Here is a 13,492-nt window from a genome sequence, read left to right on the forward strand (position 1 = left end):
CTTAAATTGAGTATGTGCAACTTCTGGATGTAATTTGCCATCATTACTTGGATGGACTCCTTGTGGAAGGTCACCATAGGAGGCTTGTCAGCTGAAACTGGTCTGGGACCTACTCGGCCAAGTCAATAGTCGTCTTACTACGAAGGCTATGTTCACAATGCTTTTCTGCAGTGTGGCCACTTATTCCCCTCAATCTACCTAAACACGAGATTGCACATGATCCCCAACAGGGCAACAGAATGCAAGGACGCAAAGTTTAAGTGAGACCCTTTTATGTTTTGGGGTTTTTTTTTTGGAAAATATATGACTTTTCAAGCTTCAGTTTCCTGAAAAAAAAAAAATTGAGGTCACGTTAACGCCATTCCTGAAATTGCATTCTATGGCCCCCCATCGTGGGATTGTCTGAATCTCACATGTGAACAAGACTTAAGACATCTCTACTGTACAGAATGAAGAGGGGAAGGGGGGGGGTGTAATATGGTTTCCTACATAGGCTCATCCTTAACACACAAACATTCAACACCTGTAATATGGCTTCGGCAGTGCCCTTTTTTTTTCTACATGAATGGACAGACCTAGCGTCTACCTAAAACATATCGTGCAGACAGCTCCATTCTGAATTAATGAATCCTTTCCAGCACTTGGACGCTGTAGACTGAAAACTTCCATTTTCTGTTCATTATAGATGTGAGTGAAAGTTGCCACATAGAATACGAGGTGCTACTCCCTGGAGGGACCTGTCAGATTGATCTCTGCTGTATCCAAGTGAGAGAGACGCAGCTGATGCCTGGCCGTTATAAGAAACGAAGACAATGATGGCGGCTGGAAATGAGATTAAGAAAGACTTCTTGAGGATCAAAGTCCCATCAGATGACGGTGCCGCTCTGTGGAGCAAGAAGATTGGAACCACCTTCTCACAACGGATTTTGAACCTAGATTGATTCTTTGATAGTTTTACCATTCTTTTTACTTCACTAGATTCAATTTCTATCACAAAACAATACAGAAGAAAGATTGGGGGTTTCAGCAAACCATTGGTTCTTAAAAGATCTATGATAAAAGGTACAGTAAAGGCTGAACAGCTGGAGAGAAGGGTTTAATCCGAGCTAACGTAGAAATGGAAACCAAGAAGAGCAGATCCTGGATAGTGATTTGTCAACGCGTTTTGACCTCTTTAGGACCATCACAATAAGTGAAGTTTTTACTCTAAAACGCGTTAAATCACTATCCAAGATCTGTTCTTGGTCTTCATTCCTGGAGGCCACAGCAGACTAACGGAAGAACAGCAGCAAGGTGAATATGTGGTGGGTTTTTTTGTATTTTCATGTGTATGGTATATTTTGATGTACAATATATCACAAAAGTGAGTACATTTTGCAAATATTATATCTTTTCATGAGACAACACTGAAGATATGACACTTTCATACAATGTAAAGTAGTCAGTGTACAGCTTGTATAACAGCGTAAATTTGGTGTGCGCTCTAAATAACTCACACCGCCATTAATGCCTAAACCACTGGCAACAAAAGTACCCCTCTAAGTGAAAATGGCTAAATTGAGCCCAATTATCCATTTTCCTTCCCCGGTGTCATGTGACTCAGTGTTACAAGGTCTCAGGTGTGAATGGAAAGCAGGTTCATTAAAATTAGCTTTTATTGCTTGCCATGATTGACCAAAGGAGTTGAGTGGACGTGCTCAGCGTCCTATCCGTTTCAAAATAGACGTAAGCGTGCTGCCAGCATTGCAGCAGAGGTTAAAAGGGGTGGAGGGGGTCATTCTGTCAGTGCTCAGACCATACACTGCATCAAATTGGTCTGCATGGCTTTCGTCCCAGAAGGAAGTCTCTCAGAAAGCTGATGCACAAGAAAGCCAGCAGTTTACTCAAGACAAGCAGACTAAGGATAAGGATTACTAGAACCATGTCCTGTGGTCTGATGAGGCAAAAACAACTTATTTGGTTCAGATGATGTCAAGCTTGTGTGACGGCAAAAACGTGAGGATGAAGTACAAAGACAAGTGCGTTTTACCTACAGTTAAGCATGGTGGTGGTAGTGTCATGGTTTGAAGCTGCATGAGTGCTACCGGCTGTGGGGAGTACAGTCTATTGAAGAAACCATGAATGTCAACATGTACTGTGACATACTGGAGCAAAACATAATCCCCTCCCTTTGGAAACTGGGCAGTATTCCAATATAACGACCCCAAACACCTCCAAGACTACCACGGTCTTAAAGGGAACCTGTCAGCAGAAATGTCCCCTAAAACCTAACAGATTCCCCCTCTGCAGCTCCTGGGCTGCATTCTATAAAGGTCCCTGTTATGATTGTGCCCACTTTCTGACCGAAAAAAAGTGTTTATAAAGTTGTACCTTTTTGGCTTCTGATTCTGTAAATCCGTCACGGGGGCGGGCAGCCTGATGGCCGTTATTCTGCCCCCTGGTCCTGTATGCCGCCCCCATCGCTGATTTCAATACTTCTGGACGCCGCCCACTGCTCCAGCCATCCCCGCGCATGCCCAGTGCCCATCTCTCGGGGATGAGCACTGTGCCCAGCGTCACGTGCACGCAGGGTTAAGATTATGGGCGGTGCTGTGATGTTTATTCCTAAGCAACCGCCCATAATCGCGGGACCGCGCTTTCGGTGTAGTCACTGCTCCGCGCTCTTCCCATCTATTTCCTGCCTCGGGGCAAGATGGGAAGGAGGCGAAGTGAGGTCAGCAGCAGCGCGCTTGCGCAGAAAGAAGCAGGCCGAGGGGGAAAGCGCGGTCCCGCGATTATGGGCGGTTGCTTAGGAATAAACATCACAGCACCGCCCATAATCTTAACCCTGCGTGCACGTCACCAGCGGTGACGCTGGGCACAGTGCTCATCCCCGAGAGATGGGCACTGGGCATGCGCGGGGATGGCTGGAGCAGTGGGCGGCGTCCAGAAGTATTGAAATCAGCGATGGGGGCGGCATACAGGACCAGGGGGCAGAATAACGGCCATCAGGCTGCCCGCCCCCGTGACGGATTTACAGAATCAGAAGCCAAAAAGGTACAACTTTATAAACACTTTTTTTCGGTCAGAAAGTGGGCACAATCATAACAGGGACCTTTCTAGAATGCAGCCCAGGAGCTGCAGAGGGGGAATCTGTTAGGTTTTAGGGGAAATTTCTGCTGACAGGTTCCCTTTAAGAAGCTGAGGGTAAAGGTACTAGACTGGTCAAGCATGTCTCCAGACCTAAATCCTATTGAGCGTCTGTGGGGCATCCTCAAATAGAAGGTCGAGGAGCGCAAGGTCTCTAACATCCACCAGCTACATGATGTCATCATGGAAAAGTGGAAGAGGATTCCAGAGGCTCCCGTGAAGCTCTAGTGAACTCCATACCAAAGAGTTAAGGCAGTTCTTTAAGATAATCAATGGCCACCCAAAATATTGACACTTTAGGGAAAAGTTGGCCAGTTTCACTAAGGGGTGTACTCACTTTTGTTGTCAGCAGTTTTGACATTAATGGCTGTGTGTTGAGTTATTTAGAGCGCACACCAAATTTACACTGTTATAGAAGCTGTACACTGACTACTTTACATTGTATCAAGGTGTCATATCTTCAGTGTTGTCCCATGAAATTATATAAAATATTTTTAAAAACGTGATTGGTGTGCTCACCTTTGTGATATACTCTATATAGGAGGCTATGTGTGGCACATGCTGTATACATAGGGGCTAAGTGGGGGTTTCATACTGTATATAAGGGCTATGTGGGGGCTTATACTGTTTGGTTAGGAGTTATGTGGGGGCTCACACTGTATATAGAGGCTATGTGAGGGCTCATGCTGTATATGGGGGGACGGGGTGTGGAATTATAGGGGGATGTCAGCATACTTAATTCTGCTCTATTTTAAGTGATATAATTAATAAGTTAATATTAATATTGGCTAGAATTTCAGCCTATTAGTTCGGCCCTCCACACCAATCACTGTCTCTCATGTAGCCCCTAGGGAAAATTAATTGCCTACCCCTGGCATATAGGATACTGTCCCAGGCCTCCAAATGCATATTAAACCATATGAAATCTATGAGGGAAATGGTATAAAAAAAAAACAAAAAAACACACTTTCTGCTGTTTATCTGTGTTATGTTGGTACATAGTGGAATATGTTCCCAAATGGACCAGCCATATGGACTTTGCTGCCATACAGGCTCTGTGTATGTGTTATGTTTATAACCTGCCATCTGAATTAGGAAATATTCTGGATTGTCAAGGCAATAAATCTTTATATACAGCTCACTTAAAAAGGAGACAATAAGAAGAAAAAAAAAAGCTAAAGTGTCAATACAAAATCTGCTTCCATATAACAATTGGATGTGTGGCTGGAAAGAAGTTACGAAATATCGGACTTTTTGGGATTGCCACACAATGTAGATGGAATTGTATTATATGCATTGCAAAAAGATTAAAAAAAAAAATTAAAAAAAGCAGTCTCCTTTGAGCAATCTGTCTGCAAGCGTCAATCTCCCGGGGTAAACATGTATGGTGATCAAAGGAAGCAATAAATGTGCTCTTTTGTTATTGATGCAGACACTTTTTGCTCGTAGGCGGCGTACTCCCCCATGTATACGTGCTGCCAATCACGAAAACTAAATAGGGGCAAGTGGGTGGCTGGGGGAGACCCATGACAAATCGCATGTAAGAAATCCTACTATATATGCCAGTATTCGGAAATGATCGATCAACTTGCCATATTGATCATTAGGAGAAGTGTATCTGCCCATGTAAAAGCACCCATCAATGATGGTAAACCCCCAGGAGACACTAATGACTGTACAAGGGATAAAAATTCCCCGAGCTTTCAGCTTCTGTGTTTATATTCATTACTGGCTAGGAAGTCACTGAATATTCCGGCCCCTGATTCCTATCAAGGCCGTAAACAAATCGAGTTAATGAGACATCTAACCATTTATTTAAAAAAAAAACAAAAAAAAAAACGTTTGAACTTAATGAGGCAGAACGTAGTTTTTAAACTAAATTTGTTCATACATTTACATTTTCCCTAAATTCTAGATTTGACTCTGGGTTTGTCTGTACTGCCCTCCCCCCACTCCGCTACGAGACAAATTGGTCTTCTCAACTTGAGCGGTTGATGAGTTACCAGCTCTGGAAAGAAGCGAGTCCCCCAGCACCGCTGACAGCTCCTGACAGCTCCGGTAACTGTGGATATGTGACAGCCCAGGCATGAGCTGCGATTCTGAAAACCCCAAAGATGTCAGGCTAATTCTGATTAACAGGCCCTGACTGCCTCTACTCACTGCTGCTTGTTACAATTATCTACTTAATGGGAACAGAATGAGCCTTTCTGCAGGGCATGGCGGGAGGAGACGAGACGCCGTTATCCAGGACATGTTCTTTAACAACCTCAAAATTTTTATTTTTTTTTAAAAACTAAGTCCCAAAAATTAAAAATCTGTAAAAATCTTTTTTTTAAAAATGTAGATATGTCAAGTCCATCAATTAGCAGCACTTAACATGGTGATATGAGGCGAGATGTCTAGATTTATTGCCTCCTACGGTAGAATAGTCATGTTAAAAGCAGATAAATAAGCCAACAATTCGGTCAATCTAACCAAAAATGGTCCACATTTGTGGTCCTATAGATGAGATCTGACGATACAATCATTTCAAAATTGTGCAACCATCCAAGTAATCTGGAGGTCCCCAGTGCACAAATAAGTCAAAAACAGGGAGGAGGGAGATGTAGCTGCAGATACTCTAATCTCATGCTGTGGTGGGAGAGAACACAAGTGTCAGGAGATGGAATCGTTGTCAAAGTAAAAGTGCATAGGCCAGGAAGATCTAAAAAAGGTATTGTGTGCACCAGATAGTGGTGTGGAGTGTGGTGGGTTCTACCTCAAGACACCGAGAACTAGAACTAGTGATTATTAAAATGTTTAAGGGGCTGTCAGGACCAAAAAAGCATTGCTGCTCTCCGACAAAAAAAACCAAAAAAAAAAAACAGCACTATACCTGCACAAGGGTAAATTATTGCAGCTCAGACAGATTCCCTTCAAAGACTGAGCGGCATTACCAAACACTACCCAAGCACAGTTGTGGTGCCCTTTATATTTTATTACTAGTAGACAATCCCTTTAATGGTCACATGGCAAGAGAGAGGATGTACTAATAAAGGAACAGGTAATATATGTTCTTAGGAACATATATTGGTATGTGGTATGAAGACGCCTATGTGGTATGAAGACGCCTAGGGATACATATGACTAGTATCACTATGATCTCCACTTGGTTCATATCTACAGAAGTTTCAAAACAAAGTCTGAAGGTCAAATCGTCAAACCCAAGAATCTAACAGAATGAAGATATCGGCCTTCTACATGCAAGATATAGCGGATATGAATTCACGAATGAGGAAGTGCCAGAGTCGGAGCCATCAGTATTAGCCACCAATATTTTACCCCTTGGCAACCTTCACCAACAATGCTGTTCCTCCAAAAGAGATTGAACCCACCAGGACTGGGCCCCTTAGCAGCCACATGACCTGCCGCCATGGCATTCAGGCTCTTTATTACACAGGACATATATTATTCCTGGTGGGTCAAGAGTAGGTTGTGGTACTGTTGGAGTTAACCTAAAATAGGATACCGTTTCTGTGGAGAGACAGATGGAAATGAGAATGATCCTTCCTGAGAGGGGCAGGAAGCGACATTGTTTGGCCGGACAGACTCCAGCACAATGAAAAGCAAAATCCACCGCGGTCACTCACTTCATGGGGTTTTCAAGTCCAAAGATTTTCACTTAAAAGATCAAAGTACCCCGAGAAGCTACAGCTTAGGAAATTCATCTGTTGGACGAGGGTAATCCTCCTGAAAACTTCATTTCCATCTACGCAATGAAATACAACGCTTGCTAAGCCGAGTAACACCGTCTGATCACTACAATGAGTTTCTTCAGGATGTCCCGTGTCTTGTTTGGGTTCTCACTCTCCGTAATGATATGTTATCAGATGTTATCCGTCGTGTTAAAGGAGGAATAAAGAAAACTACCAACAATTTTGATCATATAATTTAGAGGTTGGACTCTTGTCACATAAAATGGCTGCCAGTGCAAAAAACATAAAATGTCTGACATCACTGTGTGCAGGTAACAGGTTTCCAAACTTCTGAGGGTCAGAAAAAAACACATTGAGGAGCTGTGTGTGAGGGACTAAACACCTGTAAGGGGTCACAAATTACCACATTGATCACGGAAGGAAGTCAACAAGGGGTAAGCCGAAGCCAAACAGTGGTGTAAACTTTCCATTGTGGAGACAGAAACCAGACAGAGCTATACAAATATGGCTGACTGAGTAAACAGGGAAGGAATTTTAAGTTTCTACTATTGTTGCGCCAACGACAGCTCACTTAGCTCTAAAATGGGCGTTATTTTAGGTCTACACAAAAAAGCTGATGGGGTATATGAACAAATTTCAGATACATCCAATATCAATAAACAAGTTGTCCATTTTTTTTTTTGAAAATCTGCTTTAAATATCGATTACGTGTATTTTATGGTGACATCAAGTGGTCAATTTTCCAGCACTGACCCCACAGGAGGAATGAAATAGCACCTGTCTCTCAATGAAATCAATAGGCAAGGACCTCAAGAAGGGGACCTTTACTGGATTTTTTTAATTTAAACTCAGTACCTCCTCCAATTGGGGCTGCTCCAGTGTTTTGTTTTGTTTTCTTAGTGGCCCTCCATTCCAAAATTATGCCCCCTGGTAATAATGCGGCAAATTTTACCTTCAGCCAATTAGTCGTATACTACAGAACTTCTGTGTTTTGATTGGCCCACGTCAGAAGAGAAAAAAACAAACAGGCATAGAAGAGCTCTGCTGTACATGCCCAGTTGAAGATAAGATGTGCATCTTTATTACCGGGGCCTTTGGAACAAAAGGGCAAAGAAGAAAGAAAAACCTTGCACGCTGCGACATCGCAAGACGCTGCTGCGATGTCGAGCGCGATAGTCCCCACCCCCATCACAGCAGCGATATCTTGTTGTGATTGCTGCAGTAGCGAACATTATCGCTACGCCAGCTTCACATGCACTAACCTGCCCTGCAACGTCGCTCTGGCCGGCGATCCGCCTCCTTCCTAAGGGGGCGGGTTGTGCGGCGTCTCAGCGACAACACATGGCAGGCGGCCAAGAGCAGCGGAGGGGAGGAGATGAGCGGGACGTAAACATCCCGCCCACCTCCTTCCTTCTGCATTGCAGCCGGGACACAGGTAAGGAGATGTTCCTCTCTCCTGCGGCTTCACACACAGCGATGTGTGCTGCCGCAGGAACGAGGAACAACATCGCACCCGTCACTGCACCGGCGTTATGGAAATGTCAGACCCTACACCGATGCTACGATAACGACGCTTTTGCGCTCGTTAATCGTATCAAAAAGGATTTGCAAACTAAGATATCGACTGCGACGCCGGATGTGCGTCACTTTCGATTTGCCCCCACCGTCGTAGTGTGCAAAGCCCCCCCTAAGACACTTTTGTAGGCTCTTATCACTTGCAGTCCTTCTTACTGAAGCAAGGAAGCTGGCACATCATTATGAGGAGCACGCCGACCATGTGAGTGTTTACACATATAATTATCTAGCATTTATGCCATCAATAGTATGAAAGCATCAAAGGCCATAGAACATAAGCAAATATTTACCTACCTCACATGTCCTCAGAAGGCATACTTTTGGCAAATTGGTTCACTCATCGTGCCATAGGAAATAGCAGAAAGTCATAATTAACCACTGAAGTCGCTTAACAAGTTCACCCATAATCAAAAACCCAGGACCATAAGTTTTGCAGATCCCTTTAATTGTCGGGTACTTGGCGGCTCTTACACTGAGGTCTCTCGTCATCAGAGAATCACGTCTGTATCTAGTCTGGCTCCAGAAGTCTGTAGCTTATTGTTAGTTCCTGAACTACAGTACGGAAGGGAATCCAAGTGAAGAGCAAAATTAACTATTGAAGATACTGGAGGGGGTAGGCATAGCAGGCGAGAGAGCGGGAATATGGCCTACTGGTTGACCCTGGCCAATTTAGAGGCCAAGTGTCTCACATTAGTGGTGTCACCATCCCAGTTATGGTGAGGTCACCTAGTTGTCATTAACTGAAGAGGCTGACATTTAAACTTAACATAAAATCCAAATAAGTAGCATTATAACTGCACCAACACTGGATAAATATACCACTAACAAAGTGCATCCTATGTATATCGAGCAGAAAGCCTATAAAAATAGGTGCAAACACAAGGTTGCCAAAAGGAGACCAAAATGGAGTTTTCAAGTGGCAAATTATATGGATCTATACAATGTTGTAATTCAGTCACTGGATGTCAGCTAAATGGAAATGAGTCATAAATGGCAAATAAACCTAATATAGATTGCCACGTTCACCCTACAATGGCAAAGCAGTAGCCCCAGAAAGGGCACCAAGCAAGCAGCCCGAAGTCATTAGGCTAAACCAATAATGTACCCAGCAGTATGGCACAGTTTTTAGATCTGTCCACTTTTTGGTTGGCGTGTCAGCCATTGTTGCTGTGCCTGTTGGGTGGTGTGGCCCAAAGATATGGCGACTTTGCATGTCAACATGGGTGTTGTAAGGCACCTGGGTCACTCCCCATGTTGGCGCGGTGTTGTGGAGATGATGGTTGCAGTGGTAAAACCTAACAGACTAGGCGCCCATGGAAAAGATAGTAATAATAAGCTCAGTGGTTAGCAATTTTGCTTTGTAGTTGGAATCCCACCAAGGACAACATCTCCAAGAAGTTTGTATATTCTCCCCGCATCTGCGTGTGTTTCCACCCACACTCCAGAGATACTAATGAGGGAATTTAGATTGTGAGCCCCAATGGGCACAGTGATTAGGTCTGTAAAGCGCTGCAGAATATGCTGGCGCCATATAAATACTTATTTATATAGCACCAACATATTCCGCAGCATTTTACAATTAAGCGGGGACATGTACAAGATTGCCATGACGTGGCAGTGGCTTCTACAGTCTAATCAAAATGTTAATCTAAGAACCTCAAGTTCAGTTCTGAACATTTTGCAGGGATGTACGCTATTGTGTAATCAACTCCAGATACTCAAAGGTAGAAGAAAAGCAGTAAATGTAGAGGACCCATAGCCTCAGACGCTCATAAAACGTGTCCATTAGAGCCATCTTTACATGCGATCCTACGCACTAGAGCTCCCGTTACCGTTCAGAGTCAGCATTGAGATTTTAGCAATTAGCTGGCTATAAAAAGCAGTGGGGAAGGCACGGGTCAGCGTGCAGGGCTACCATTGTATATGTGGCTGAGCAAGCTCTGGGGCTTTTTGTCATAAGACAATAAGGAAAGAAGCAAGAACAGGATGACTCAGAATATGCACTGAATTCTCTGTATCCTTTAGATAAGGCATTGTATAAAGCAGAGAACTGACTGTACAGATCCATTGTGGAGCGCGGTGTGAATTCGGCAGAATTGGGGCGGCTCGCTGCCTCAAGGCTTTTAGGAATCTACTTTTTCTTAATAGGTTTCATTTCAAGGCAAAAAAAGTAGTGAATGAGATGCGGATCGTATATCTAGACTTAAAGAGAAACGCAAGTGGAAATGCACAATGACTTGTGGGGGCTTCCTTGACCTAAAAGTTGGGTGACATCGGAAACTAGCACTGGTATAAAAAGGCAGATGAGACCAAACTATGTACACAACCTAGTATACTGCTTGTACTATAACCAAGAGCTGATAAACATACCATAGAGAAACTATGAAGGTCCGTAATAAGACCAGACAGAACACAGCCATTTTACACCAATGGAGCAAGTAACCAATGATGGTGGGCTAGCCAGTAATGGCGGCAACAAGGTCAAAAGCAGCTGGTAGAGGTACAGCTACTGGTGCCATACTGGAGAATGGATTAGTAAGAGCTATCGTAGCCTTTTAGTATAGAGATCAGCTCAAGGATTGTGTAGGCATTGGGAAATGTCTCCCCAATTTTACTAAAATAGCGCCTCACTGGTCTATTAATGGTATTACAATTCTCACCTATTCGACTCCATTAGTCATGAAAAAGGGTGACATGGTTTCAGGGAAAAGCAGATGTCCTCTGTAAAGGGGTTTCCAGTTATTTGGCATAGATATGTCATTGTTCTTTTTACCTGGTGTAAATGCTGGTGTTATCTTCCACTGTTCCCACACCTCAACGTTCTCAAGATATAGCCCCTTTTGCCTTAAGGCCCCTTTACACACTGCAACATCGCAAACGACATCGCTGTAACGTCACCGGTTTTGTGACGTAATAGCGACCTCCCCAGCGACATTGCAGTGTGTGAAACACATCAGCGACCTGGCCCCCGCTGTGAAGTTGCTGATCGCTACAAATCGTTCAGGACCATTCTTTGGTCCTTTGTTTCCCGCTGTGCAGCATGCATCGCTAGAAAGTCTCAGTGTGTAAAGGGGACTTTACAGCGACTTCGTTAGCGACTTCCCTTTCAAAAAGCTGCTTTACAACGTCCCCAATGACTAGCTAGGTCGTTCTGCAGGTCCGGATCGCTGTTGCGTCGTTGGCCAGGTTTGCTTGTTTGACAGCTCACCAGCGACTCACCAGAGACTTTGTAGCGACCCCGGACAGGTTGGGATCGCAGGTAGGATCGCTAGAAAGTCTCAGTGTGTAAAGGGGCCTTTATGTTAGGATTTTCTAGCCAAATGGACATGGTCCTTAACTCTTCTCCATAAAATTCTTCTTAAAGACCACACCCAAATAGCGAAAAGGACTAAAATTATATGCAGGGAAGAGGCGACCATAATTCAGTAGTGGAGAAGATCAGCAACAAAAGGTAAACCACGTCAGAAAACCGGCATTCACACCAGGTAAAAATAATGTATATTCACGGCACATGACAGGTATAAGGGATCAGTTTCACGTGTCCTGTGCCTACGTGACTAAATCTGGAAGCTTTTATATAGAAAACCTATATATTGTAATAAAACACCTAGTTTTATACTGTTTTCTTCCCGACAAGCAGCCAGGACCCTGCACCCTCTATCTACTTTGCATTAGGTGTCACAGATACCATTTGATCACGTGAACCTCAATCTGCCCTCTGTGGGGGGGCATTGTGCTTTCCTATAAAGTTGCGCATACATTCAGGTCTCATAAGGTCACACGATCCATTCTTCCATCCTGCTGAACAGCAATTACGGTGCAATCACCACCTTCCCTGCTGCAAGAGATTAAGGCAGCGGAGTGCGGCTAAAACAGATGCCAAGCTACAGATGTTTGGGGTATAAACCAAGAGCAAGTCTAAATTGTGCCCATGCGGTTGCAAGATATTTTAATTAGAGTGATGGGTCCAATCTGTTAATGGACCCGGTGGGAGGGAACGGGTTAATGAATCGTGCCACGCTGTAATGTGTCCCTAGGACAATCAAAACGACGTTGGAGCTTTCTGGTCCGGAGAAACCTGTGCGCTGAACCAATAAAAGAAAAAAATATTATATATATATATATATATATATATATATATATATATATATATATATATATATATATATATATATATATATATATATATATATATATATATATATATATATATATATATATATATATATATATATATATATATATTATTAAGAATGCTGCAGGTAAAAAAATATAAATATACTGTATATACCATGGGTGTAAAAACGTGGCCATATCGTGGATGTGTGGTATGGGTGGCTGGCATGACTAGACTGATGAAAGCTGACTTTTCCCCTAATCCAGCTTTAGGTTGAGCATCTTGGTCACAACTGACAGAGAATCTGGTTGCTAGGAACACACTACCTAACAACCAGACATTTTACATCAGTTGCCATGTAGTAGATTTCAACCATTTGTATTTAACCCAAAGCAACAGAGAAAAGGCAAGTAAGAGATTTACTATGACGATGCCAACCATGCTCTCTCATCTTCAACAAAAAGTTGATCACGCTTATAAAGGTTGAAGGCATCTTGTAGGCCTGTACAAGAGTGATCTTACACCATGGCTACTGCTTGTATCTAATGTAAGGAGATGGACTGGTAGTCATGTTCCACTCCCCCGAAGACACTAATTGCGTTGTTGTAATGTGAATAGTGTCTTGCATCATTGTGAATTAATGTGCCATGTGAATTGTGATGTCATGTATAACGTGTCACATTGTTGTATGGGTTTTGCCAGACTGTAGAGCAAGAAATAGTTAATGGTTGGGACTAGCCCACAGTGGGAGGGGTTAGCATGCAGGTACAGGAACGGTTTCCTGTTATAAATTCAGACAGGGCCCAGCTTGTGGCACAAACAGACCTATGGTCTGAAAGGCTGTCAAGGCCACATGCAGTGAGTGACCTGTAACAAGAGAAAGGAGAGCGGAACAGCCATAGAGTGCTCCTAAAAAATGGACAGACACAGTGAACAACAGTGTCAGGTATAGGAACTGAGAAAAAAACAATGTGAC

At 43.4% G+C, this 13,492-nt stretch overlaps 1 protein-coding gene across 2 annotated transcripts in view; it reads right to left on the bottom strand.

Moving 5' to 3' along the window:
* Positions 1 to 13,492, bottom strand: part of JUP (junction plakoglobin) — a 63,168-nt gene that overhangs the window by 31,147 nt on the left and 18,529 nt on the right. Inside the window, exon 1 of one of the 2 annotated variants that reach the window (XM_075350198.1) lies at positions 12,955 to 12,973. The exons of the other annotated variant lie outside the window; for it this stretch is intronic. The gene's annotated coding sequence lies outside the window, so the exon portion shown is untranslated. Of the gene's footprint in view, positions 1 to 12,954; positions 12,974 to 13,492 lie in introns of those variants that run through there. 2 annotated transcript variants of the gene reach the window in all.

This window comes from Anomaloglossus baeobatrachus, chromosome 5, assembly GCF_048569485.1.
Source record: "Anomaloglossus baeobatrachus isolate aAnoBae1 chromosome 5, aAnoBae1.hap1, whole genome shotgun sequence".
NCBI classification, from domain to species: Eukaryota; Metazoa; Chordata; class Amphibia; order Anura; family Aromobatidae; genus Anomaloglossus; species Anomaloglossus baeobatrachus.